Source organism: Phyllobates terribilis, unplaced genomic scaffold (assembly GCF_046119375.1).
Source record: "Phyllobates terribilis strain yellow unplaced genomic scaffold, ASM4611937v1 Scaffold_5__5_contigs__length_657084704, whole genome shotgun sequence".
Lineage (NCBI taxonomy): Eukaryota > Metazoa > Chordata > Amphibia > Anura > Dendrobatidae > Phyllobates > Phyllobates terribilis.
Window position 1 is genome coordinate 571,968,920 of NW_027362765.1, and position 16,358 is coordinate 571,985,277.

General features: G+C 40.6%; 1 long non-coding RNA gene across 1 annotated transcript; it reads left to right on the top strand.

Annotated features, from left to right (window-relative positions):
- Positions 1–6,989: 6,989 nt before the first annotated feature.
- Positions 6,990–15,219, top strand: LOC141271345 (uncharacterized). The gene is made up of 3 exons (XR_012321908.1): positions 6,990–7,144; positions 12,858–12,932; positions 14,982–15,219. It is a non-coding gene; the product is annotated as an uncharacterized lncRNA (long non-coding RNA).
- The last annotated feature ends 1,139 nt before the right edge of the window (positions 15,220–16,358 follow it).

Below are 16,358 nucleotides of genomic sequence, written 5' to 3' on the forward strand. Positions count from 1 at the left end.
AAACCGGGAGAGGTTTCGCCAACAGAAGGCCCGAGGAAGCTGGACAAAGGTGGGTCACTGGTGGGGACGGCCAGAGAAAGGAAAGGAAGGGAGCCCTGTGCCACGCTCTGGAATTGCCTGGGAGTTGGTCGAGTCCCTTGCCTGGTGAATGCAGCACGGCTCAGGCGGTCCCTCATGTGCACAAGTGACCAGAATAACAACCGTGAGTAAAGCTTTGGAAACTGCAATTACAAGTCTCTGTGTTTCATCGTCGCACCAGCACCATTACTACCGGGACACTCACACCATCACTCCCATCATCATCCACATTAGCTGCCCTGAGGCAATACTTCTCCCATGGGGAGTTATCCCATACTCGGCTGCGCAAACAACATCAGCCTCAGCGGTCGGCAGCGCAGCGGCGGTCCCCACTGACCACAATCCACGGGTGGCGTAGACGGACACTTATTATAACACCAATAGACTGCCACTGGTTTGACCACTCTGGGCACAGACCGGGTCAGTGCCACGGAGACTACAACCCCCAGCATCCTACAACAGGCCCCGTTCCGGGTTCCCCTGCACAGCACAGGCCCAGGGGGCGCGTCACTAACAATCCGTTTCTCTTCCCAGAAACATATACAGTTTGCCATGCCCACCAACACAACCAAGGGCCTCGTTTCATTGTCATAATCCCACTGTGACGGTTATTTGTCATGGCTAGTGTCATAGTCCTCATCATTTTTGCTCTGTCTGCCTGGTCTCCTTAGTCATATCTATGTCCTCTTCCACTTCTATCTGTTGCTGCTCGTCCTCCTCCACCTCATCTCCCTCTTCCAAACCCATGTGACATGAGCAGCATTTGACATGGACCTTCAAGGTGCTGAACAGGTGCAAATTGGTGGTCAGAAAAAAGACCTTTTATATTAAATGTAGAAAAAAAAGTCCAAGTACCTTTACAAAATAAGATGAGACTAGAAGATATAGGTAGAATCACTTCCCACAAGCAAGCACCTGCAACTGGCCACCATATTAAGACGGTGTGTATTCGCATCTAGTGTTAGTCTATTGGAACAATGAAGAAGGCTCAAAAAATTATTTAAAATAGCATGCACACTTTAGTAGATGGAAATTTGTATTTAAGTTTCAGAATTATGTGGTTTTCTGCTCAATGAGTGTGCAGCATGTGTGAAATGGAGCTTGGCTTTTTTTTTTTCTTGTTGATCGTCGTGAACCAAATTGCAGATTGTTTGAATTGGCATGGAACTGCAGATTGAAATCCGGCATAAATTCGATCCTCCATGGATTGATCCACTCATCTCTAATAGTCAGGAATAGAACAAGGGTCAGAAACATAAGTTGTATAGCGGATACCTGGTGATAAACCAAAGGAGTGAGACAGAAGCAGAAGCCATTGTCCGGACCACGGTTAAGAAAGAGTCAATCCTACTATCACCTTCCTCTTTGGGTGTGGTGTAAAACAGGAGATCCCTTTAAAGACGCACTCTCGTCAAAATTTTTATCTTCTTAATATATTGAAATCAGCATATTATATAGCACGGTGTACTTACAAGTGCTCATTTTGCCCTTCTATCCAGCTAATTCTTCTGATTTCAATTAGGTCTATGACATCACGTGATTTAAAAACTGGCTAGCTGAATTAGTCTAAGCTCTATGTAGAAAAAGGAGGTCAGTTTCCCCTGTATGAGTCATAAGCCACTGCAAAAGTCCCTGGTAGGGGTGTGTGGGTGGAACAGAAAAGCTGGGTCAGGAGTTGAAGAGGGGGAATATAAATGCACGGAAAGAGACTTCCTGTTTCTACAAACAGCAGAGAGAAGAGAAGAATTAACTGGGTAGAAGGGCAAAACGCGCAATTGTAAGTACACAGTGCTATATAATATGATAACTGCAATATATTAAGAGGATATAAACTTTAATAGGAGTGTTTCTTTAAATAGGTCACAAGTATTAACATTCATCAAGGACCAATGGCAGTCTTGGTAGCAGAACTCACAACTGGTAAGTTCAACTAACTGGTAACCAGGTGCAGCTGGACCCATAGCGGACAACTGAGGCCTGCAGCTGAAACCAGACATGAGTAACAACATCATTTTATCTTTAGGGGAGCTTGTAGATAAATTGGGGCCACCGGCCTGTTACCTCGTAGATGTCATAACTGACAGTGATTGCAGAAATTAGTGGTTAGTCTTTTTTACTGGAGTTTCTCTACTTAGAGGTGTATGAGCAATATAACTAATATAGATAAGCAGATTCCAAAAATCTGAGACAAGTTTGAAAACGTGTTTTAAAAGTTATCAGTTTTTTGAATATTTTAGAGTTATATGATTATTTATAGTATGGGTTGCATTTATTTAGACTTTGAAAATTCTTGAATATTTTTGCTTTTAGAAATAATTTCTCCATCAGTATAAACCCATGGAGTGTCTGCATAACATGCAAACTGTAATAAATCAAATCCAGATCAGAAGAATGTGCATACCAGAGATTTGTTTTCATACCGATAATGCATTCTGGCAAGTTAAAAAATACAAGACGGCATAGACACTAAGGCAGGATTAGAAACCTTGATAACCAAAGTTTTAGGGTCACACTGTCGTTACAGATCATGCTTTAAATAAATACATTTTTACTACAATGAGGATAAACATGAAATAATTGAAAGTAGTTTCCAAAATAAAAGTTTTTATTTAATTTTCTAATCAAGCTGGTTATCTACATTTCAGAATTTGTGCTGTTCGGGAAGGCGCTGCCGAGACGTATTAGCAGTAGAGTAATCCTCAATTATGATAATGTGCAAAGTTTAGACTTGTGTCCTGAGATGCAGCTTGGCAAATGTACTTATGGGCTTAATGGTTGAATATCGAAACATGCTTTGTCTAAATTGCTAATAAAATATTTACGACCTGTGCACTAGAGTACATATACAGTATGTGGAAATTAAAGGGAACCTGTCATGTCCAGAAACACTATTTACCTGCAAATATAGGGGGAATCTGCCAGTATATAGCATTTAAATCCTGTTTAACTGACTTACTGAAGCAAAGGAGAAAACGAACCTATATATTCCCTATAGCCACTTGCTTCTCTTTAGCCAAGGTGGTACAGGAAGCTATTAAACTCATGTCTCAGTTCAGTGAGCGCAGCTGTGTTAATTTCCTAGCACATTGATTGATAGACTGTTATGCACATGTAAGAGGGTGTACAGAGATATGTGTGTTGGTGATGACTGTGAGTGGAAGCCACACCTGTAACGATGACATCTGACCACTAGATGTCAGTGACACTCACTGTTGATCTAAATTTTAGTAAGTGTTAACAAAACAATACTTGAATAATTTTATGAATACTGCGATGCAAATAATAGACGAACTGTGCAGTGAAAATGCAATTTTGCTGCTTGAGTTATAAAATACTTTGCATCATTGCTCTGCCACTCAAGCTGAGGATGGATAAAGTTTGTTTGGTGGAGAGGAGTTGGGTTGCCAGGGAGACGGAGCTGAGACGTGGTGCGTGTGGTCTGTGAGCTCCTGGTGGATGAGAAAAAAAAAGGAAGGTCCGGAGTAGGCGAACCTGGTTCCCCCTTGGAGTGCAGCGGTTTCATGCTCCTGTGATTGGTGACGTCTGGGATAATAATCCTCTATTTCGGTTCGATGAAGAGCGCGGGGAAGTGCAGCAGTGGGTTAACATTGAAAAGAGCCGGCCATCTTGTGAAGTGTGACATGGCGCCCACGGAGGGTAAAGCACCTTATGTTTTAACCCTAGAACGCATACCTGGGGCCTCGCAGGCCCGCCCTGTTAATTGTTTTCTATTTTCTGCAAGATTACTTTAGTTAGAATTTTGAAACTCTAGGTATTCCTCAGGTATATAGTTGTTTGTCATTTCCAGTTGGTCATTTATTTATTATTTGCACACGGGCCTAAAAGGCCCCAGGTATGTGAAAGTGTAGATTTTTATGGTCATGCATTCTAGGGTTAAACAAGGATGAGGTACCTCATGTTCTTCTTATTTTAAATTCTCCCTGACCAGTCCAATGAGTTAGTTAGGGTCAGCTAGGTGTTAAGACCAATCTAAATGACCAGTCTCTATGGGACGGTGTCAGTGAGGTACGAACTGTGTTCATCTTGTCAACGACTGTTAATAGCGTGGTGCGAAGTTCAGAAAGGCCACAGTCCGTGGTGAAGCTCCCAAGGCACCCACCTGTCTGGAGCATGCTAATCAAATGAATTTGCTATCATCTGTGTTCTTGTAAATGGGAATTGAATATGGTTGTTTATTTTATATGTTATTCTTGTTAGGTGAACTTGGGTTGTAATGCGCCTAGCTGTACAGCTGAGTTTGGTCATATTGGGATCCCAGAAAGTTTATTGATTGGGAATAGTATTAAGATTCTGAACCAGGAGAAAAGACACATATTACGGCTTCCCCTTAGGAACTAGCCCTGTTTAAGTCCGGACACATTTAGGGGAGAGGGGTGGCATTATTGGCTCAAGGGAAGACATCCCCTTACTGGGACCAGGGATATGTGGCTGTTCTCCTGGTAAGAAAAATAAAACACAATTCTTTTGTACGAGTTGTTGGATTAAAAATGTTATTGTTTATTTTATTCACTTTTCTTCCCCATACAAACAGGGGCGAGTTTTGTTACAACAAATCTTGTTATTGTTTTACCACCATTTTTCTTTTGAAGCTCATCTGTCCTGTCCGTGGCATGATTGTATCAAAACGGAATCTTACCCCCGCCGTTAGCAGTCGGGGCCTTTTACACACACATATGCTGTAATATAAGCTGCCAATCAAAGTGTCTTTGAGTAATTACAGTCACGGTGACTGTAAAAGTTCTTTGCACTGACCCGATGACTGAAACCGAGTAGCTGCTGGGAAAATAAAACTTAATTTTCTCCCTGCGGCTGCTGCTCCAGTAAGCTGACTACACAGGATTTAAACACTATTAACCTGCAGATTAACCCTATATGTAAATAAAATTTCTGGATGTGACAGGTTCATTTTAAAGTCTGATAGGTGGCTGCCTCCACTTTTTCTCACTTGGGTGCGACGGGAGGTAAACAGGAAGCATGTTCCTTTAAAAGTCCATGTCGGTTTATTACTTCATAAGCCAAAAAGCGAAAGGAAAAAAAACAGCCTTTAGTTCAGGCAAGCAAAGTAAAGTGTCCTTTAAGCAAATCTCTGCTTAACCAGTCCTGTGCGCACACAGGCTGGGTAGCGTCCAGTGTCTTGGCTCGTTCTGGAGACAACACAAAGGAGGCCTTCTTTCTCCAAACACACAGACCATGTGCCAAACAAACAGCCTCCATTTTATAGGTTGTTAACCACACCCAGATGTGTTGTATGTGGGTAGCTGGAACTGCCCAACTCTCCAAACTACCCGTAACCCGGTCCCAGGTGCACCAACCAGTCCTCTTAGTGCTTAAGTGTACTAGAGTAACACTCCGGTTTACATCACAGAGGACAGCCATCTCTGTGATACATACCTCCCATCAACTCTGCGACCATTAGCCACCTTGCAGTATAAATGCAAAATAATCTGTAAAAATTAAAAGGGAACTAAAATGAAGGGAAACTATATTACTGTGCTAAATGAATTAAACCTAAAGGCCATTTTGGCAGCTCATATTTTATGAATAGAAGAAAAGAAATCACTTTTGGCAATTCTAAAGCTTTTATGCTTTATATATCCTGGTATCAATGTCAGTAACACCCAATTGTTTAATATTAAAGCTGTATCAAGTTTCCTACTGTGCGTTGAAAGCACAAAATACTATAAATGACAAAGGCAAGCAAACATTCATATTAAATCATCAGCTGTCCTGACTTTAATGCATACTCAATAGTTTGTGTACTCAATAGTTTGTGTACTAGCATATGCTTGACACAGCGGAGTATTTCCTGTGTCATCACATCATTAGTCCTGTATGTGAAGGGAGCTGGCTGACTGGCTCATTTCCATAGCTGAGCCAGCCAGTTTCTCTGTCACGCCCGATGCATAGACAGAGAAAGTGGCAGGCTTAGCTATTGAAATAAGCCAGTTAGTGACCCCGTTTCGCACACAGCACTAATGTGCCAATACAGGAAATGCTCCCTTGTGTCGAGCACAAACCATAAGTGGTGATGCCACCACCGATGCTGAAGAACAGGTCCTTTGGAAATGTAAACATATTAGCAAATTGTGTATTTGTAAATTAGAAACAAAGTTAAAAATAATTTCTTTAAAGCAGACAACAGTAGCATCCATCTTTCCTTCACAATCGAGAATTAATGTCCTCCCTATTCCTCCTCACTGTTCGGTGCCTGGCTGTTGGACAACTGTCTGCAGTAGGACAAAGGATTGCTAGAGGGTGGAGCGTCAGGCGATCAGTAGAATATTTACCCTTGTGTTCACTGTAGGATTTCTACAAGACCCAGGATCATGTAGAAAATGCTACAGGCTACAATCACTGAGGGCAGCTTTATTTGTCATTTTATTTAAAATTTCATTACGGGGTTTAGTGTACCTTGAAGTCACCCATGATCCCTTTTTATTGTTAATCCCACCCGCCCATTGGATTTATTGTATATGACATCCTCAAATGATTCTAGCTCCTCGACTTAATATGGACTGCGTAGACACTGCTTGTTTAGACTCGTTTCCATTGTAACATGCCTACAGCCTTTTAAAATTGAATTTAAAATACAATAAAAAGAAATAAAGAAGCAAAACAATTAAAGGACGGGCAATGTCAAAACATCCAGACTCTGCTAAAACCAGACAAACACAGAAAATGTATTTTTTGCCAGAAGCAAGCCTTTATCTAGCTGGGTGGAATTTTCCAGTATGAACCATCTGCCTAGCCTGCAGGGAATAGAAAACAATGTTGCTCAAAAATTATTCCGCCACTTGTTGATTCCCTAATTATGACAACCATACAGATGCCATGGTCTGTTAACATCATGACCAATCGAGATGTTCTGCCTAAAGGCACAAGGTGGGGCATAGGTCTTTACATAAAAACACACCACTGATAAATCTGCTAAATAGTTTGGTTTATTTTCTGCTGGGACCTGCTGTATCACAATCAAGCAATTCAGACTTTAAGATGTCTTTCCTAAAAAAGGCTGTTGGAACTGATTTAAATACCAGTGACATAGGTAAGCAAAGTTTACTTATCTAACAGTAGCTGCATCCCCAGACTTTTAAAGATGACAATGCCTCATTTCCATTATTTTAGTTGTCTACTTTGAAATTATAACATTTTTATTTAGAAAGTTTTAAAGAGGTTTTATACAATTTTTAGACTGGGTTTACACAGTGATTCTCACTACAGTCTGGTTAAAAATTATCACATGTTCTGCACAGATATTGAAGTTGGTATATTTTATGATAAATATATGTACATGTATGGATAGCTTCTTCTACCTGATATACTATCCGTTGCAGCGATAATTTGACATGTACTGTCACATTGAGTACTGTCAAGTGAATGGAAATCTGTCTGTACACATTAGATTAGGACACTTGTCAGCTGGAATTTCAAAATGAGACTAATGTAACAAAAAAGTCTAATATGTAAAGACATTGATATCTTACTCTAATGAGTAAGAAAATACTGGAAATAACTATTATATGATTTACTAGTCACAAGTCTCTAGCAGCAGCTGGCCCCCTTTTTCCAGTCATATAAACATGGGTGCCTGTTATGAGGGCACCTGAGAATATAAGTGACAGATGAAGGAACCAAGAGCTATCCTATGTGTGCGGCCACTGGATATGGAATACAAATAACTCCCATTTAAAAGCTTTGCTACTGTATTATTCCATTTTTAAGTGCATTATACACGTATGAAAGGACATGTTACATGTGTGCTAAAGCCATAAATGTGCCAAAGCCACGGTAAAAATGAATGTCTTTATATTTACTGTATACATGTGCTTCATTGTGTTTACATTATTTATATCAGTGAAAACAAGGAAATGAGCAAGAGCATGAGTTGGTATACATGTACTGTATAATAACCATTTCCCAAGAAAAAAAAACAAAATGACCATGTACCCTGTAGTAAGTAAATAAGCAAAGCAAAATAGTACATGTAAATAACATAGGGTACTTAGTTATCACTATTTTGATATAAAAAAGTGTGAAAGCCATTCCACCACGACAAGGTGAACCCAGTCAGGATGGTCCTATCTCCAGTATTAAATCCTCACCTTGTGTCAGCTGACACAATAAACTCTGGAGGCAGAGTTATCTTCTAGACAGTCTCCTTCCCATCGCCTGGAAGAGTTCATTTATATAAAGTGATAAAAGATGATTTCTCAACAACAAGGCATCAGATATGAGGCATACAGATAGGACTTTTTCAGCATTCTATAGCCTGTATGCCCATATTAATAATTTAGATAGGTCAAATGTGTGACAGATTCCCTTTAAAGCTGTTGTCAGAACAAAATTAAGATTTTCCCAGTGGCTTGGTATTTTAAAAAACAAGAAAGGAAGCCATACTCACCTTCTGGTACTTACTGGGATCCAGCGCTGGCCGCTCCATGGTCTGCGTTTATGCCGGCAGGAAGTCGTCACCATTCAAAGCAGCAGCAGGACTGAAACATTGGCCAATCACAGGTCCCAGTGGTCCTGCAGCTGGTTTGACAACTTCCTGCTAGTGTTAAAGCAGACCATGGAGTGGCCAGTGCTGGATCTTGGTAAGTTCCTTAGGCCAGGGCCCCACTATCAGTATTTGGTCAGTATTCTGTCAGTATTTTTTCTCAGGAGTGGGAGCCAAAACCAGGTGAGGAACAATCAGATAAAAGGTATAATAGAAACAAGTCACCAATTCTGCATTTATCACCCACTCCTGAGAAAAAATACTGATCGATTACAGACCAAATACTGATAGTGGGGCCGTGGTCTTCAGGTGAGTATAGCTACCTTTGTTTTTTAACATGCAAAGCCACTGGGGAAAGCTTCATTTTGCCCAGAAAAGATCTTTAAAATCGACAAAGGCTAGAAGAGAACCTGTCATCTCCGCAGCCTCTTCTAAACCATCACCATAACGTTAGATTAGTCTATTTTGGGGTTACGAGAAGGTCCTTTATAAATCTATCTCATGGTATGCAAACTAGCCAGGACTGGTCCAGCAAGCATTGATTCACTCAGACTAATCTTGCCTTTAATCTTATAATAATGACGAGGGAGTGTGATAACATTCATCACACAGGCAACTTCCCCACGAGGGCTCTGCAACTCTCATGTATGAATGCAATATTCAGCCACCCTGGCCATGTGCAATGAATCTGGTTGTATGCTTCCCGGCTTCATTGGAATACTGCTCATGCCATTAGAGGCATTAGTGTCACTGATCCTGCCCCATTGCGGCTGGCTGCAAAGCAAGATAGGAGTCACCAATAACTACCCGCATTTCAGGTGTGCGCTGATGAAGCTGGGAAGTGTACACCCAGCTTTACTGCACATAACCAGCAAGGCAAAACATCACATTCATGTGTTTGAGTCCAGATAATGAAGGCCCCTGTGTGATCAATGTTAATCATGCTTCCTTAAGGGTGACTGCGAGATCTGTAGCAGGACTAGTCTGGTGAAATCTATGCCCTGCCGGACTAGTCCTGGCTAATTTGCATGCCTTGCTTTTTAAACACAGAAATAGCTGAATGCCACATAAAGGCATATATTGTATGCTGTACATCTAATGCGAGACTAAAATATTTCACAAATCATTTAATCAAATGTGTAATATAGTACTGTCTAGTCCAACCTACCTGATCATTGGTAAAGCAGCTTTTTAACATTTTATATTATAATTTAGTAATTTCATAGCGATAATGGGAAGAAGTAGTAATATAAAAAGGTTAAGAATAAATGGAGAAGGTAAACTTCAGAAAGAAAATAAAGATTTTTTTTTACCTCATGTAAATAGAGCTGAATAGTGAGGAGTTGAATAACTTGCAAATGTACATACGGGTGTGAAGCAGGGAATAACCCCGCCCACAACCCAGCAGCCACCTCGGGGACTCCAGAGCTGAGTCACGCCTCACTTGACATGACGTCAGCGGGGGGTCATGTGCTGCCGATGAGCGGCCACCGATAGCGCCACTCACAGGCAGAAACAGCATCGGGAGGTAATTGGAATGAAGCTTTTATTTATCATTAAAACATATTGGCATATATTTAAAAGTACTGGACAACCATTTTAAATGTAAAGGTTATAAGACCATCTCCAAGCAGCTTGATGTTCCTGTGACTACAGTTGCACATATTATTCAGAAATTTAAGATGCATGGGACTGTGGGACTGTAGCCAACCTCCCTGGACGTGGCCGCAGGAGGAAAATTGATGACAAATCAAAGAGACGGATAATACAAATGGTAACAAATGAGCCCAGGATAACTTCTAAAGAGATTAAAGGTGAACTTCAAGCTCAAGGAACATCAGTGTCAGATCCCACCATCCGTCGTTGTTTGATCCAAAGTGGACTTCATGGGAGACGATCAAGGAGAACACCATTGTTGAAAAAAAATCATAAAAAAGCCAGACTGGAATTTGCCAAGCTACATGTTGACAAGCCACAAAGCTTCTGGGAGAATGTCCTATGGACAGAGGAGACCAGAATGGAAGTTTTTTGCAAGGCACATGAACTCTATGTTCACAGACGAAAAAATGAAGCATGTTAAGAAAAGAACACTGTTCCTACTGTGAAACATGGAGGAGGCTCTGTTATGCTCTGGAGCTGCTTTACTGCATCTGGCACAGGGTGTCTTGAATCTGTGCAGGGTACAATTAAATCTCAAGAGTATCAAGGGATTCTAGAGAGAAATATACTGCCCAGTGTCAGAAAGCTTGGTCTCAGTCACAGGTCATGGGTCTTGTAACAGAATAATGACCCAAAACACACAGCTAAAAACACCCAAGAATGGCTAAGAGGAAAACATTGGACTATTCTGAAGTGGCTTTCTATGAACCCTGACCTAAATCCTATTGAGCAGCTTTGGAAAGAGCTGAAACATGCCGTCTGGAAAAGGCAACCTTCAAACACGAGACAACTGGAGCAGTTTGCTCATGAGGAATGGGCCAAAATATCTGTCGAGAGGTGCAGAAGTCTCATTGACAGTTACAGGAATCGTTTGATTGCAGTGATTGCCTCAAAAGGTTGTTCAAAAAAATATTAAGTTAAGAAGAACCATCATTTCTGTCCAGGCCTATTTCATGAGTTTAATTTTTTTTTTAATTCTGTGGAAGCAGGGTTGAAAAGCAATGACTGACTTTCATTTGTTCATTTTCATAGATTTTTAATTTATTATTACTTTTGTCAGATTCAAGTTATTTCTGTGACCATTGTGGGTTTTTCTTTCATTAAACGAGGGGTACCAACAATTTTGACCTCGTGTGTATTTGATATTGTTTCCTTACTATAATCAAGAGCTCACCTGTCAATGACTGCAAATGTTCTGGCATTTGAAACTTTTCCTGCTCACATAGGTGCATGGCCCATGTACCCATGCAGGTGCAGAGACAGACTGAAGATGGCCCCTATGTAAGAGCTTTATATGAGCCCTTTGCAGTCCAATTCTTCATCATAATGCACCTTTTTCCGTGTCCGTGACTGGAGCTGCTGGCTGCTTTTGAGGTGGAAGTAGCCCGCTCACCTCTTGAGCCCCCTTTGCACTAATCCTATAATCGCCCCTGTACATGTGTTCTCTAGTAATGACACCTATAATCCTGTCAGTTGGACATGATCAGAAAAGACTTTAAGCCGCATTCACATGTTTAGTATTTGGTCAGTATTTTACATCAGTATTTATAAGCCAAAACCAGGAGTGGATCAATCACAGGAAAAGTATAATAGAAACACGTCACCACTTCTGTATTTATCACCCGCTCCTGGTTTTGGCTTACAAATATTGAGGCTAAAAACTAACCAAATACTGAACGTATGAACGTGGTCTAAATCTCGGGATTCAAACCCGAATGCTTCCAGTCACAGAAATGGGAAAGAAAAGGGGAGATGCAAAACAAAAAAATATAGAAATAGTAATACTGATAATCCTTAGCTTTGTAGTCCCTTCTGTTTCTGGTTCAAAACTTACAAAAAAATGCAAGTATACATCCAACCTAAGCTTATGGGAATGCAGCAGCTAATTTTTTCATACTATGAATGTTTCAATTCAGTTTGCATATTCCTTGTGGCCGTCCATCTACAACTGATACGACTAAGGTAGCTGGAAAACTAGGTGTATAATATTAGTTGCTTTTGACAATGTAGATCCTGAAGCCATAGTATAAGCTTCATGGACCCTCATGACACTAAACTGTGCGAAATTGTGTGTTCCAGGGTGTGCCCTGAGGATTTTGATTTTCTAATTTTGAGCAAAGCTTTTTTTCATCAAGTTGAACCACACCTCTATCTGAATGAATGGTCTTTGCAGCTCATGATCGTTCCACCCATATCACATATGCACCAAAATGCTGTCCCAGGCACCACACCCAGCACTGTTTGGTCTGTAAATACTGAACCCATGCACTCACTTACCCATGCTTCTCTCGGACAAACCTGCTTAACAAAGAAGCACTGTTGATCAAAACTGATGTTCAATTATGTATGATGTTGGTCTACTTTTTGTCTTTCCACCTTAGGCTAGCCATAGAAATCAAACAATGAAACAGTATTGGGTACTAAATATGCTGTGATAATAAGTCTGTGTAATGAGTACATCATCTTACACAGTGCAAACATGCACTAGCTACTGAATGTAATATAGACATAATTATGGGCACCAGCAATGTGCTGCCAACGTAGAAATAAAATCTATGCAAATCAAATGGGCATACTGTAATCCTGGCCACTTATATTACAGTAAAACAAGGAAAAGAAACTGTCCAGGACACTGCCAACCAGTGTGTACAAGAAGGTCAGAAAGTTGCTAAAGAAGGTAAGTAAACTCTGAATCTATATATCAAGGTAGCTTTTTGAAAAAATGGTGTTGAGCCCAATAATAGAGCATTGAATTGGGCCAATGGTGGAGCACTGAACAGGGCCCAATCATAGAACAGTGAACAGGGTCCAATTGTAGAGCAATGAACTGGGCCCAATAGAAGAGTAGTGAATTGGCCCAATAGTAGAGCAACGAACAGGGCCCAATGGTAGAGCAGAGAATTGGGTCCAATAATGGAGCAGTGAACTGGGACCAATGGTTGAGCAGTTAACAGGGCACAATGGTAGAGTAGTGAACAGGGCCCAATAGTAGGGCTGTGAACAAGAACCAATGGTAGAGCAGTGAATTGGGCCCAATAGTAGAGCAGAGAACAGGGTCTGATAGTGGACCAGTGAACTGGGCCCAATGATAGCGCAGTGAACAGGGCCCAATGGTATATCAGTAAATAAACTGACCAAGAACTATCAATGGGTGTAAACGTTAATGCCCCAATTCTTCAAACAGTTTTTGCCAGAATTCTGGAGTAAAATTGCTTAAAATTTTGCAACTTTTGACGTTTTAACAACAGTCACAGCCAACTCCAATAACATATTGAAAAGTGGGCGGCCCTTAGCTTAGAGGGGGACATGACTGAGCACAGTCGACAAATTATGACAGAAATGTAGTCAAGCTATCAACTGAAGTACATTCCTCATAGTAACGTACAACATCTGAAATCACTAAGTGACACATGCCTCCTAATGAATTTAGCGCATCTTACACCAGCACACTGTTCTTCAATATTTGCGTAGAATACATCATTTTTTATTAAACATGCTTATGTATTTTAACACAATAGCCAAATAAATGCTGGGACACATTAAAGGGCCTTATACACAATAGATTACTGTCAGTTGAACAAAGGGTCAGGCAATCGTTCGGCTAGCAGCAATCTCTCCTGACTCTTTCATAAGCTGAAGCGCTATGCTTAGAGCTTCTGTGTTTTCTACAAGAGAGCCGCTGCCAAACTTTCCTGGCAGCAGCTTATCTCACCTAGAACAAAATTATCAGCTTTTACCAGATTCTTGTCTTCCTTAAAGTTGTACACTACTTTATAATACCCCCCCCCCCCCAATGTATCCCCCTGGTGCCCCTAAGACTTTTTGTAAATACCTTATGTTGCAGATAATGCCAGTGAGCGGCGCTATCAGTGGCCGCTCACAGGCATCACGTGACTCTGTGCTGATGTCATGACAAGTGAGGCGTGACTCAGTGCTGGGGTGGCTGCTGGGTTGTGGGCGGGGTTACCCCCCGTGTCACACCCAGCATCCACCGCGCGCTTTACCAATGAATGGGGAGAGGCAGAGAGCACGGTGGATGCCGGGTGTGACACAGGGGTAACCCCGCCCACAGCCTGGCATCCACCTTGGAACCAGGAAGACAAAGACCCCTGGCTGCTGACAGCACTTGTCGTGACATCAGCGGATGTTGGGGGACAGTAGGGACCCCAAATACATATTAGACTGTCGGCCGGACCCTTCGGTACTGGTGGGTTGGGCAGACCCTCGTGTAATCTGTATGGGTGCCTTAAATCTGGGCCATAAAGGAGATAGCTCCTCTCATGACTTCATCCAACTTTTAATTGATGCCCAATAAAAGATTTACATTTTTATTTTATCTAATTCTATTGAACAGTAAAATCCTAATAAGGTAAAATAAATGGATATGATTACATGGCTTGACATTTTTGCATTTCTACATGTAGTTTTCTCAACTGATCATTCCCAGGCATCAATATAAGTTGTGAAGAACATTCTATATGCACAATACATACCTATGTACTTATGAATATTGAGCAATCACATAAATTGAGAGAATACTTCAGTATAACAAAATGTACCCACTATACATAAATTATACAAATATAATCCAAGAATAAAAACAAATATCATAAGTATGGATTTAATTTGATTTCCAGGAAGCAAAGCAAATGTGAAAACAATACCTAACTTTTACTAAAATAGGTCTTATGCATTCACTGATATTTTTTGCTCCTTTTCATACCAGCCGTAGACAAAGGATGCCAAGTTGCCAAAGATGCAGGAGAAAAGGCAGTTGATCAACTGAAGACTGGAATCAAGTTTAAGTGAAGACCTGACCAGAAGATGTCATTTATGAAATTTATCCGATTTATTATCTTTAATAATTAAATAATATAATCTGATTAATTACGTGTATATTTGTACCAACATGGCACACTATGTCCCAATTACTAACTGCAATAAAAATTGTTGGATAATTGAAATCATGATTTTGTTTTAAACACTAATAGTGTGATCAACTTATCAGCTCACCTAAAGCTCTTGTATTGGAATGATGGAATGATGACCTGTAATCTTCTGATAGCGATAGGATTAGGCCACGGCCTCACTATCAGTATTTGGTCAGTATTCGGTCAGTATTTTTTCTCTGGAGTGGGAGCCAAAGCTAGGAGTGGGTGATAAATGCAGAATTGGTGACTTGTTTCTATTATACCTTTTCTCTGATTGTTCCCCACCTGGTTTTGGCTCCCACTCCTGAGAAAAAATACTGACCAAATATTTATAGTGGGGCCGTGGCCTTAATATGTTACCTGCAGACTCTGTTGCGGATTTGCCAGCGATTTTATCCTTTCCATTGCAAAGGTTGAAATTCTCAATGAATTTAGCACAAAAATTTCAGATTTGTTGAAATCTTATATATTTAGCTGGTATTGCAGTACACTGCAGATTCTTTTCATCAAATCTGCTAAGAAAATCTTCAGCAAATACAACCACGTGAAGATACACTAAGGGTAGGTTCACACATAGAGCATTTGGTGCAGATTTTTTCCTGCAGCTAATCTAGAGCAAAATTTGCACTCTACATTGGAATTTTGCTGCAGATTTTATTAGTGATATTGAGATTAATAGGAAGCTTATTAAAAAGTATTTAAATCAGATTTGTATATGAATTTTGAAACACAATCCGCTCCAAAATCCACCTGATAAATAACTGTATGAACATACCTTGCGTCGCCTTACTTCGATAAACTTTTAATTCTTGGACAGGAGAACCAAAAGTGAGATATCGATCAAGCCAGAGTAATACCTCCAGCCATCAACAGGAAATAAGGCTCTTGTGAATTGGAAAACTGCAGCATGTCAGTTCTTTCAGCATTTTTCAGCATTTTTGCAGTGTTTTTTTACCCATAGAAAGCAAGTAAGTGCAAAAACAAAGCAAAAATACAGGTATCAGGTTTTGCTGCATTTTTGATGCAGAAAACTTAGGAACGACAACCACTAAACTGTATCAGCATGAAAAACGCAGCAAAAACACAACAAAACCTGCTTTTTTTTAAGCAGCTTCTTTACTGCCAAGAGAGCAGGTTTTACCTGCAGAAAAAAACAAGACAAAAACGCAATG